The sequence below is a fragment of the Lolium rigidum genome, chromosome 1, assembly GCF_022539505.1.
Source record: "Lolium rigidum isolate FL_2022 chromosome 1, APGP_CSIRO_Lrig_0.1, whole genome shotgun sequence".
NCBI classification, from domain to species: Eukaryota; Viridiplantae; Streptophyta; class Magnoliopsida; order Poales; family Poaceae; genus Lolium; species Lolium rigidum.
Genome location: NC_061508.1, coordinates 89,323,698 through 89,337,291, shown reverse-complemented (window position 1 = coordinate 89,337,291; position 13,594 = coordinate 89,323,698).

Genomic DNA, 13,594 nt, shown 5'->3' with positions numbered 1-13,594 from the left:
TCATGGATATAAATCCATCTTTTGCGCCACCCTTGAACAAAGTCAGGAAATTTGACATCGAAGTATTCGACATCTGGGCGGACGCATATAACTACGCCACCTACATTATAGGCGGTGGTGTGGGAGCTATTGCGGCGGACAAGGAATATGCGTTTCCACAGGCCCCCGTTGGGCGGGGTCCCGAGAAAGCATTCGCAGAGGGTGATGAAGATCGAGATGTGAAGGATGGAATTGGGGGTGAGATGATGGAGTTGCAAGCCGTAAACAAAGAGAAACCCACGAAGAAATTCGTGGATTGGAGTAGCTAAGCCGCGGATGAGGTGATCGACAAAGGTTACCCGGTATTCAATGCGCGGCGTGGGGTAACTTTCTTCGCCGGGGAAGATCAGCGTCTTCTCCTGCTTCATGAACCCAAGCTTCTTTAGCAGGTTCACATCTTGATTGGAGATCCTAGATCTCTCCCACTCGCAAAGCGGCAGGTCTTCCGTCGCCATAGGAGAAGTGTGCTTGGTGAGCTTCGACCGCGGTGGCATCAACAATGGCGCACGCGAGAGTGGGAGAGTGGTTGAGCTCAATGGGCTTTGGTTGCAATGGAGGATTTTGGGGGAGAAAGCAGAGATGCGGCGCACCGAAGGGGAGAACAGAGGAGGGAGATGACACTTTATAGGCAGCTTGCGAATCGACGCACCGTTGGATGGAGCAGTAATGAACTTGATGGGTTACACGTGGCTTAAGGGGTAAAGTTGTATTTTCACGAGAACGGAACTGGACAGGCGCTACAACGCGCGTGCCAGAAAAAGTGGAGAACGTGTGCCCCCACTTGCGCAACGTGTCAAACTGCCGCAGATTTTGGGTCCACCAGTCAGTGACAGGACAGAGTTCGTGTTTTTCAGATATAGAGGTCGTGGCTAACGTCAGCATTGATGTCACTTTGACAGCGAAAATTCTCGACAGTAATGATACAAAGACCAGTCAAAGAACACAAGTGATGATAATTTCGAGAGCCTTTGGTCAAATACAAGTTTTTGATCAAATGCTCGGGGGCTACTTTTGAAAAAGGAAATTTCGGGTATGATAAAATAGAAATGGCGAGAGCCTATGATCAAATGCAAGCATTTGTCCATAGCCTCGGGGGCTACTCCCATCGGGAGCGCTGATCGCGCACCCGAGAGAAACAAAAACTCAAGAAAAGATGGACAATATAACGACATAAGGCGTTAAAATGTTGAGCCTACAACCAAGTACAAGTCCTTGGCTGTAGCCTCGGAAGCTACTCCCATCGGGAACGCTGTTCGCGTGCCCGATGAAATTATAAAAAGTATAATGAGCATATTTCGAGTTATACAAATAACTCTCCATATACTCCCATCGGGAAGGCAAGATAAGTCATCCGTTGACTCGAATAAATGTGCTATTCCAACAGCCGAAAAAGCACTCGACAATATATTCTCAGAGCGCCTCTGTCGCAAATAAACTATGAATGCTGCAAAACTTTGCGAAGGTAAGTCCCCGGATCCATCCTGAGCGGCGTGGCACCATCTCTGACGATGGTTCGCTACTTTTTTCCGTATCAACATATACGAAGAAAAATCCTAACAGACGCATTAGGTACCCGATAAAACATGACTGGAACTCGGCATATGGTAAGACCTTAAGCGGCACATGTCGAAGTTACGCCAGTATCCCGAGATCATGTTCAGGGACGTGATCTTGAAGTAGGTTTTTGCGGATTGCCACTAGAGCAGTTAACTAGTACCTGATCCGTCAGATGAACTAGCCCCAATCACCGTTATCCCTGTACAATATATGATCATTCATTTAAAGATATATGATGACTCGAAGAAGTTGTATGATTAAAAAGTTGGAGATTTTCCCTGATTCTTCGATTCAAGCAAAATCTCGGGGGCTACTGACATAGGCATCCCTAATGGGCCTGCCAAAGATGGTACCCGGGATTTACTGAAGGCCCACAAGTCGAAGAATATGAAGTTCGGAAGCCCAATTAATTGTCAAGGAAGATATAGTTGTATTATGAAATATAGAGACTTGTAATTCTACGGGTTGAACTCAGAGAGTCTCCCGGAATCTGTAAACTTGTGTAACACGGTACCCTCGGCTCCGCCTCCTATATAAGGGGGGGGGGGGTCGAGGGACAAAGAAAGCATCGAATCCATTGTCAACATAACCCTAGTTTCTTAATCGTCGAGTACTTTTTGGCTGAAACCCTCGATATCTACTTGCCCTCTACTTCCAACTAAACCCTAGTCTACAATCCATAGGCATTGATAAGTTAATCCCTTGTCAGGGGTAGCGGCAGAGGCCAGAGTCAGCCACCAACATCGCCGTCGCCACCATGGTCACCCGATTCGGTCACCATCAACCTCTTCGGCTTCGAGTTTGGCCTGACCATCCACCAAGGCACGAGCTAGGATAGCCTGCGCCTTCCCCAGAGGTTCGTGTCGATCATCGACGGGTAAGAGCCCCACCATGTCCTCCTGTGCTCGTCCGACGGCGCGATAGGCCTGTGGCCCGCAGAGTGACGTTCGACAGCGAGGGGCAGGTGTTCCTCCATAACGACTGGAGGCGCTTCGCCCGGTCGCACGCCATCGACATCGGGCACTCCGTCGTCTTCAAGTACGACGGCTATAACGAGTTCAGCATTGAAGTCTCGACAAGACCATGTGCCGCCGCCACTACCACTCCGACGAGGATGACTAGGCGACGCCAAGACGAAGACGATGTAGTTTCTACTATGTGTTTATTATGGTTTTATTAAGTTTTTATTTGCTTCAAGTAAATCTGCCAATATGTATGCAACAATAGAGAAATGAAAATGCAAAATGATTTGGCAAGCTCCGGACCGAATGGATCGCTCTGCTGCGCGTGGTGTCCTGGCCAACTGAACCGCGCGACGCATCCAGTCCGCAGACCGACCCAAACGAAAAAAATAGACTGTTTCGGTTACCGATCTAGGTTGGTCCACTGGAAATGCCCTTGTCAAAGCTATGCCTCGCTCGCGCCAAGCTGTCTACAACTCCGCTCCCTGCTCCGCTCACCGGCGCCGTGCATCCACCGCCCTGCCCTCTCCACCTGGCCTATAAAAGGAGCACCCCTCGCTCTCTTTTTCCTCGCGCCACCTCTCCTCCTCCCCTTGATCACGCCTACTCGAGCACAGCCACCAACGAGGCTTCACCTTGCCGGAGCGAGCTCAAACCCACCACCCTGCTGTTTTCGATTCATCCCAACCTAGGCCATCATTTCTCGATTCCTTGAACCCATGGAACCTCCAATCCACCCACTTTCCAATGCCACCTTTGCCGAAGCCAGGGGAGAACGGAGTCGTCGGCTCCAACTTCCTCTGCCGCCGTCATTGACGGAGAAGAAGGTGCCTCCCTGTCCGTCCACCCCCGAGCACGTGTCGCCCCTCATTCGACGCACCTCTCTTTTCTCCGTCGATCTAGGTAGGTCTCGCACCCCCTCCCTATAGACTGCCGCGGCCACCACACGAGGCCAGCTGCAGTACATCCATCACCACGTATGCGAGGACGTGACTTGCCTGCGGGCACGGCAAAAATAGCCTCTTTGGTCATGTTTTTCATGATCGGTCGGTCATCGGTGGTGCTCTTTTTCTCTCGTTCGTGCTGCAGCCGGCCACAAACGTATGCATGTACGTGCTGGCGGGTGAACCAACCTTTTCTTGCGAATAGACTAAGTGTCACTTTAGTATCACAAATTTGTTTCTTTTTTTTAAAGAAAAAACTTAACAGTTCCACCACCATTTTATATTGCAGCCATGAACATTCGAAATCATGAATTATGTATTTTTCTTATTCAGTTCAAGTGCCGCTTTGGATCATGGTTTGAGAACATTTTATTATTATCTACATATATTGTGCAGATTTGTCTCTAAGTAGTTGATGTGGGATATTTATGATCCATTCAACATGTGATTTGGTTAGCTACTTCTTTGTGTCCATTTATTCAGCCAGCTGAGTATCCTCCGTACTGCTCGCCGCAGCCTCCATACTGCCCGCCGCCGCCTCCGTCCCTCACAATGGCTGCACGCCTCCACCCGAGCGCTCCCGTGGACGACATTTGGCACTGCTACAAGCTTGACGTGGCCGACGACTCCACTACCACAAGCATCTGCGCCCGAGGCTGCAAAGCTGACGACGTCATGCTGCTAGCGGTGGGCGTACTTGCTTCCAGCGGTAGGAAGGGGTGCTGCCATCGGGGATGTCGGTGTTGTCGATGTCATTAGGTAACCTTCGTGATACTGCAAAGGGTGGATATCGAAGCTGCAAAGAGCGTGTGCCAAAGCTGCAATTGGTCAGCAGCAATGTAGAAAATTGCGAGCGGCGGAGCTGCAAACTGTCACCGGAGGTGCTGCAAACGGTTACCTACAATGCTAGAAACAGTTATCAGCGGTGCTTCAAACGGGCAGCGGCGGTGCATCAAACGATTAGTGGTAGTGCTACAAGAAGCAAGTGGCATTGCTTCTAGTCCGAGTTGGATGCTGCCGCCACTGCGCCGGTGAGTAGTTGAATGTTTTGTTGCTTTGCTATTTTAGTACAAAATTGTTGCTACCAAGTTTCCCGTGAGGTCTCCGGCGACTCTCCGGTAAGATCTGTCTGCATGGAGTCTTTACCTTTTGTTTTTAAGCAAACCATTTTTTGCTTCAATGAAGCAAAAACAAGATTTTTTTTGCTGCGACGAAACAAAGTCTAAACGAGTCGCAGCTCTCCTTCTATTTTAGTTTAACCATTTTTTGCTTCAATGAAGCAAAAGCGGAAGATTTTTCGCTGCGACGAAGCAAAGTTAAGATTTCAGGTGAAAGTAGACACATGTCACGTATGCAAGCAAGAGGCTGGAAAGTTTGGACCCTCCGGAGAATTTCTAGCACTGTCCTATTTGATAATTCAGCATTTTTTTTCTTCCATAGTAGGCTTAGGAAGATGTGACCGGCCACATCATTCTTTCTAAGACTGCACGCTAATTTACCTTCTGCGATCCAGAGTTTTCCTTTAATGGTATGGCATCCACATCATGTTTCGACTTTAAAATAACTATGCTCATTTTTTCATTAACCATTCTTAAACACCTTTGGTTGCCTGATAACTTTTCATCCATCTAGAAAAAACACTTCCCGTTTTAATTGTCCGCCCGTGACTGAGATTTGGAAGAGAGAAATCACAAGCTCCAGTATAGTAGTTTTTTTTTCTGCTGAGGGACCTTTAGATTTTTTTGTAACCAAAGTCCATCAATGTGTAATAATTCCAACTCTATATAGCTGCCCAGTTAAATTCTTTTCATCCCTTTTGACGGGGAATATTAATAATTTTGTATCTTATGTTATTTTCTTCTAATAGTATTGCTCAAGATTGAGCTATTCCATATTGTGCTGAGCTCCATGGTAGCCATTGTCACCTAATTCCAGTATAATATTGCATGTTATATATTCTCCATTTTTATTTGCAGCAGTTATGTAGGTTTGAATATATTCCAAGACAATTATCTTATAGGGCTCTAACTTTGTATTTAACCGAAAAATGATAGAAGTATCCGCAGGAACGCGTGCGGTATATCATCTAGTTATCTAGAACACACTGAAAGTTGGTGGCTCAAGCTAGGAAAGCAACGCCCAAAAAAAACTAAGAAAAAAGTTTGACACAATGGTCATCCTCGTGCACTGGAGGATTTGGAACGAACAGAACAATAGAATTATCAGTAGCACCCATTTCTCAGTGCAAGAAGTCACCGAGGCAATTAGGGAGGACATGAGAATGTGGAGGGCAGCAAGCTGCATCGCCATCTTTCAGACGTAAGATCTTGTATTTGTAGCTTTCTTCTAGTTTGCAGTCTTCTACCAAGATAGTCCATGTGTTGAGCTGTTGTATCTATCTGCTGTAATTAACCTGATCCTCCCTCTTAATAAAGATGGGGCCTCCGCCCCTTTGACAACTTGAACCTCATGGCGATGGTTCAAATTTGTCTTCGCTTACCATGTGCTTCAGATGACACTGATCTTCTGCGAGATTAGTTCTCACGGAGGCATTTGATTCCCATGTAATCTAGCAGCCCAACACATACACACTATATATGCCCAGTTTCTGGATTTATTAACGTATAGCCAGCTGAGAGGCCTTTGGTTTAAACTCGTTGCTCCATGTGAATTGGAAAAAAATCAGGCAACACATCCTGGGACTAAACATCCAAGTCTGCAATCCTTTCATCGGATTACAGGTTATACCTCTGCATGCTCTTGCCAAGCGTCATCCTACCATGCTCTTCAAGATTGATCTCATCATCGTCACTGAGGTAATAGCAATAAGGGTCATAGTTGTCTTCAGAGTCTGTTGTAGTATCCTTTTTGTTCAAGTTTCTGAAGTACTCGGACATCCCACAAGTCGAGCAAAAACTAATCCTGCTTCCTACCTCGAAGTCTTCACCATCGCCTTCGAAGTTACGCAGACGTATTATCTTTCTCTTGATCCTTGCACACTTGGCGTGCATGGCTTCATCCATGACGATGTTGCCGCAGCTGCGCAAGTCAAGGAGCTCCAAGTCGGGACAGTTGTCGATGATCGCAGCCAGTCCTTCATTGGTGAGTGTATTCATGAAAAGCTGCAAGGTACGTAGCTTGTGCATGCCTGCAATTGCCAATGCTTCCACGTTATTGTCTGGGCGAGCAATGTCGTATCGGTAATAGCCCCAGCTGCTGGTGCTGCGGTATATTGCGTGTCTGAAGTGCTTCATCCGTGGGCATACTTCGGCAACAAGCTCAAATACCCGAGGGTCCTCTATACGGTGGCAATTTCTAAGCTCAAGCTCTTCAAGCAGAGGAAATTTCCTTATAGCCTCGACAAACCCTTCATTGGTGACTTTATAGAAGAACTCGAGGCGAAGGCTTCGAAGAGATGGCGCCCTGCATAGGTTGCAATTAATATTAGTAAGCAACAGTCCACAGCCCATTAAAAAAGAATCCTCAAGCAACCTTTCAAAATTTAGAACAAAATGTTTCTGGGTGTTCTTTTTTACCAATTGACCTAATAGTTTCTAATATTTTTTCTCCAACTATTATTCCTCTGGTCAGGTTAGTACTACCCCGTTCCGTAAAAGAAGACGTAGAAATTTTGTCACAAGTCAAACCATGTAAAGTTCGACTAAGTTCATGGAAAAACTATTAAATATCATACTACATGGATATAATATGAAAATATTTCAATAATGTTTCTCATGACATTGATTTAAAATTGTACTGTAGTTGTAGAGATTGCTAGTCATTTTTTAAAGTTCAGCCAAACTTTGCATTATTTGACTTTCAACAAAAGTTATACCTCCTTGTTCTACAGAATGCAGGGAGGGAGTAGTTTCTAGCTTTCCATCTCCTAATAAGTATTGCTTGAATATATATGACATTGGTTCTCAAAGGAGATCATGTCACATCTTTCGTAAAAAAGAGCCTATATTTCTCAAAGTTCTTATATCGTCGTGCTCAAGAGTTTATATGAATGCAATCTATGACAACTAATGGTATGGGTTTAGGTACTCATATTCTCATGCTATCCCACGATCCAGCTACTACGTACTAGTACACGTCTATATGAACAAGCTTAAATAAGTAACAATTGAATGAAAAGTTGTAGCGAAACTAATTTTATATTTCCTCTTGGAAATTACTACTGTAAAATGTAAATAATGACTTCACGTCGCTAGAAAATTAGCATGCGGTTTCTCAATTACTGTCCGTTTTCTCTAAGTAAGATAAATTCATGAATTCACATGAATGTCCGTTCTAGTGCATGAAAGTATTACGCAAATTGGTTTATATTTTGAAATAAAAACACGGCGTCAATCAAGTTTCTAAAGTAAAGTTTGGGTAATCAATCAATAAATGCCATGGAGATCCCAGGTAGTACGTACTGCTGGGCCAGGAAGAGCAGGAAGTCGTCGTCGCCGAACTCCTCGGCGGAGAAGGACTCGCACAGGCCCTCGCTGCGTAGCACGGCTTCCCGGGCAAACTCTTCGATGCCGACGACTCGTGGATAGGGGCTCATGTCGATATGGCGCCACAGGGCGGGCTCGTAGCGCGTGAGGCGGCGCCAGGAGCGGCACGCCCCCGCGACCCCGCCGACGAGGAGCTCGACGTGGTCCAGGCGCTGGAGGATGCTCAGGGTCGCGTCGAGCGGCAGGTCCAGCCAGTCCCTCTCCTCCGGCACCGGGGGAGGCGGTGGGTAGTGGGACGTCGAGGTGGAGCGAGATGGCGCCCTTGCGGCGTTGCCGTAGGGTTAGAGGAGGCACCGCCACCGGGGGAGGCAGGGAGGGCATCGCGCCCCGCCTAGGTTTTCGTGTGTATCTCGGACCCAAGTGCGGCAGCACTAGGCTGCGATTGACACAGACCGAGCGCAGCGATGTGATCTCCTTTTATGGACCAAAATGTAGGTCGGTGGCTTTGTGATTAGATGAGACCGGTTCACCGGCTCTATTCCAAACAGTCATCTCTACTACTTATAATAAATCTCTATCTCTATCTCTATCTCTACTACTTATAAAGGCACAAAGTGCCGTAGGAAAATTAAATCTATCTCTACTACTTATAAAGGCACAAAGTGCTGTAGGAAAATTAAATCTAGTCCGTCTATCTGTGTACATCACACGGTCCACGCTTCTTTGTTCTCCCCACCCCAAATCAGGCGATCTTCCATCGCGCCCGCATCTCATGCACATGCTGATCGATACAAGAAAATTTACTGCCGACTGTTTCCTCTTCCACTCCTCCCGTGATCTCCTCCTCATCGCTGGCCGCAGACCACACTGCCGGGCCCGTCGCCCCGCCGTCCTCTCCTCCACCCCGCCAGTCCCCTCGCCTCTCTGGCGGGTCGTCTAGCAACGGTCCTCATTGGATCGCCGCGCTGGCAGCCTAGCGCTACCCTCATACCAAGTTCAATCCAGATGCCATCATGATCTGCTGCCGGCGCCACCTCCTCGCGCGTAGGTGTCGGCCTGGATGCCGCCGCTGCACCACTCGCCGAGCTTTGCAGCCGTTGCCTCCCGAAGAAACGCGAGCCTGGAGGAGCAATGGTAGCCCACCTCTCTTCAGGTTTTTTTTCCTATGTATTTGCTCTTCGTTTCTAGCTGTGGATGGATGGTAGCGCGATTTATAAGTATGGATATTCAGATATATGTCTGTTCTGTGCTTAAAATTTTAGTGAATGCAGAGATATTGGTAATTGCATGACATGCTACATCGATCTACTTTCCTCATTTTCTGGCACTGGACAAATATTCATCCACTTCAGTCTGAATTGTTGGCTTAAGTATCATGTATGTATTTTATTTTTCTCCACACAGGATTACATATCATATTTATCCTCTACTATAGTATGTACATCCCTTGAGCTGAACTCGAGATAGGGTAAAAATATTTCATGGTCAGTTCAGGAATGTTTCTCCTAAATAGGAGCTACCAGTTTTCGTTTTGAAAAGAAAACAAACAAATTTTCTGACTTTTGATTTAGTTTCTTCACAAGAAAAATATTGTACTAAATTGGCCACATACAAGTTAAAATGGTTAGTTATCTTGGTTCACTTGTATAATTCCATCAGGTTCAGAGGCACGTTATCTTATAAGTATCATTATTCTCTTTCTCACTCAGATTAATGGGCACTTAGATTCATGATGTGCACAACCTTTCGGTTGAAATATCAGGTTCATATTGTCAGTTCAGTAATTTTTTCTTGGATCAGTTATTCAATACTTTGATTTGTATAAAATAATTTATACATAAGTTTCTTCAGCCAAGTTCATAGTATATGATGTGGTAATCTAACATTTGGTTATGGAGAGCGTTGAAGCTCTATTGTGATATCAGATTGGGATGCTAACTTAGTAGGAGATCTTAATTATGTAATTTGTGGACCACATGTGTCACTGTACTGATAACGTGGGTGAGCACTGAACACTGATATCTTGTTCTCTTTGATCATACTTTCGTGGCTCTGTTTTGAATTTGGGGAATTCCCTACATCTTTTTTTCAGTCCAAGTGATTGGGATTGACATGAATAATTGTAGTATTGCAATTGGCTGAACATATGGAGCAGTTTTTCACTAGCCACTTCTGGTAGAGTCTTCTTGCTTCTTCGATGAAAACAATCTCAAGTGAAAAGAAGAGGTGCAGACCTGAAATACAGAGGTTGCTATCATGGTACAAAGGCGAGAGATCTTTAATATGGAATTATCATAATATTCGACTGCTACTACTGCTCTTAAAATGCAAGAGGTTAAATTTTTATAATTACTAGAGGAGATAGAACTGTGTAGTATAACATTTTTTTTCTGCTTTTAACATGGTGATGTCCTTATTTATTTTGAGGAAGTGGAGACCCGTTTTGATGAAGTATTGGTGCCAACATGGATAATGGATCTTCTGGTAGTCCTTTATCATGAAGGGGATTTAATCCTTGAGCTGTGCATATGAAACTTTGCAATGGATCTTTTTTTCATTGTAAAACTATCTTATTCTCTCTGAATATGCCAAATATTTTCTATGTTTGAATGAATTGTATATAGTGATTGATTTGACTCATCTTTTATCTGTTAGAGATATGCGCACGTGCATGTTTCTTTTAGGGTCGTTAACCTCTTTTGAGTATTGGAGTTACGTGATTCATGGAATGCAGATTGATTTTATTGAGAAAATTTGGGCAACCTTAGGAAGCCTAAATTTATCATTTTGTTCTAATAATAAGATAGAGATGAAATAACTATAGAAAAGACAACTCATATAAAAAAGATGACATTCAAAAGACGAGTGGTGTATTCTAGAGACGTGCTTTGCACGTGCACACTAACTAGTGTACTTGGTTTCTCTAGTTTCTTGTTATCCACATGTCCTTTCCGATACATTGTTGTTGTTGGACAAGTTCTCGTTTCGGAGTCCCCATGTCATGGACTTATTGATAGTTGACGCTGCAATTTGTGATGTGATCTTCCCTTCTGAATCTAAGCCAAAAAAAAGTGCAGTTGTGTACAACTGAATTTAAGTTCTAGATTATTTTTACAGGTTTGTTACTCAAATCCCCTTTTTCCTAATTAAATTTCCAAGCATACTATGTTCCTTTCCCATTGTTCACGTTTTCTTAATTGCTTTCAAATTATTTTGGTTCAGTATCATACCGTATAATATCACTGAACATTAATTCCATTAAATAATCTTGCTATATAATTTTGATTGGTGTTATCTCTGTCGATTTTCAGATTCTGCATTAACCACCTGTGATGTAGTGTTGGCGGATTCCTTTTCACATTCTTGGCTGCAATTTGCAAGCACAAATTTCCCCTACTGAAGATCTATTTCTCCATCCATCTGTGTACATGATTACTTGTCATCTTTTGTTGAACTGAGCTTTTGGGAGAATGGAAGCAGGCCATGTTTATGTGCCGCAAAATGTGTTTACTAGATTCCGACATTTTCAAAGGTTTTCTCTGTACCTCGCAAGAAGGGATTTCTTGGTACAATTCCTAATCCAACACAATAACTTCTCATTTTTATACGAACTACTAGGCACGACATTGTTAGAGAAGTAAGAATTATTCCTTGATTTTTTGTGTGACTAATATTCCATTACTATAGACCTATAGTGTACTAAGAATTTTATGATTGTGTTAATCTGACTTAATAACAATATTTTATTTGCATCATCTACATATATTGAGTCTTTTCATGCACCTCATTTCCAATTTATGATCTTTGTACTCTGTCGAGAACCTTTCATGCCTTCCAGCTGAATCCTTTCCCTGTCTAGAATTTGGATATAAGTAAAACTTGAAATATACTTCTCTCGTTTGTTAATTATTGTTAGTTTTTCAGCGCATGTTTTTTCGGAAATTCTTTGTTGCTGCTCATGTCACAATTTTACACAAAATTAGTTTGTAAGGCGATATTAATTTTTAGCGGTTGAATTTACTTGCAGCAAGCCAAAAGCAGGTATAAAAGGACTCAGGTCCTCGAACGAAACCGTTTTGCTGACATCCCCTGATTTCCATCTACACATGCTCCAATCGTGCCGACAAGGACAATGCTCGAGGAATTAAACGCTGCAACAAATGTTGATCGGGTGAATCCGTTCACCGTTAAGAGGCAATGTGAAAGGGTTCACCATCACGGGGCAATGATACAATGACCCTCACAGTCAGACCCTGGGCAATTTCTCAAAGAAAGATGCATTGAAAATGTGTCACATAAGGAAATATCGATTAAACACTTCAGATCAAATGATGGTAGTAGGGCCAGCGATAGCTATGGGATCATCTTGGACGAAGCGATAAAGTTGAGCGTGTAGTTAAGCACCGATGTCGATGGTGAAATAGCGAACTGGATAACACCATCGACGTAAAGGTCACATTGGAAAGGGAGATCCGAGACAAGAGGAAGAACATGCTCATGTGTAACATCAATACGATATGAAGGCAACCGACAAGAAAGACCTGCATTATTATTGACAATATAAAATTCTTGACATGAACTTATTAACAAAAAATATACCCGTAGCAACGCACGGGCAAATTTACTAGTAGAATACTCAAAAGCGTAAAAATTGGTGAGGCATGTTAGACCCAACATCACTTTAGATCCTTCCTGTAGCTGCTTACAGTTAAATATTTGTGCTGTGAGACGTAAAAGCCGACTGAAAGCTATTCAAGCCAGTCATATCGTGTTCTTCTCTAGCACTTAGATTGTGCTATAGCTTATCTGTAGATATATTCAGACTAAATCAGAAGCTTGCAAAATCCAGTTTGGGCTACAAATATTTGCCCCTTCGTTAACTTAATTACTTGTTAAAAATAGAAACCTGTCTCCTATTCATGCCAATTCTATTACAGCATGTACTTCTTAAGTTAGACCATGAATTGTTATTTGATCCTCTTGGCCTTCTCCAGTTATTTTTAGAAAGGATTTCAAATGATGTCCTATGTTTAGGAACCTAAAAACGTTGTTGCTCCGTGAGTGATATATGGTTCCTGACTTCAGTGGACTACTTTACGTTCTCCAGCTCAGTGCAGGCCGAGGGGTCATATCTGGAAAAATGGTTCGTCCCCCGTCCGTCCCCGTGGGCGGACTCGGGGCGACCACAGAAACCCTAGCGTCTAGGCCGCCTCTCCTCCTCCCCCACCGCCGTCGTCGGTGCAGGCCGCCGGGCAAAGCCCGCGCAGCGGGGGCGGCCATGCCCTTACCCGCGCGCGTGGAGGGGAGGCGCGGGGGCTCCCTCGTCCGGCGGCGGTGCGCTTTGGTGGTCAAGGTTCCGGCGGCGGCGCTCCTCAGGTGGCTCAGCTCCGGGTGGGTCGACGGCGGCGGCGCGGCCACTTGGCAGCGGGGCGGCGCGGAGGCCAGCGGCGGCGCCTACTGGCCCAGATGTGGGCCCTTCGGGCTCTATCTGGGCTTGGACGGGCCAGATCTGGTGCGTCTGCTCCCGGCGGCCGATGGAGCTGCTCGGGCTGAGGATGGTTAGGACGGCGGCGCGCGGACTGCAGCGCGGCCACGGGAGCTTCACGAGCCCACTGGGCTCGGCTGGGCCAGAGGGGCCTGGTATGCT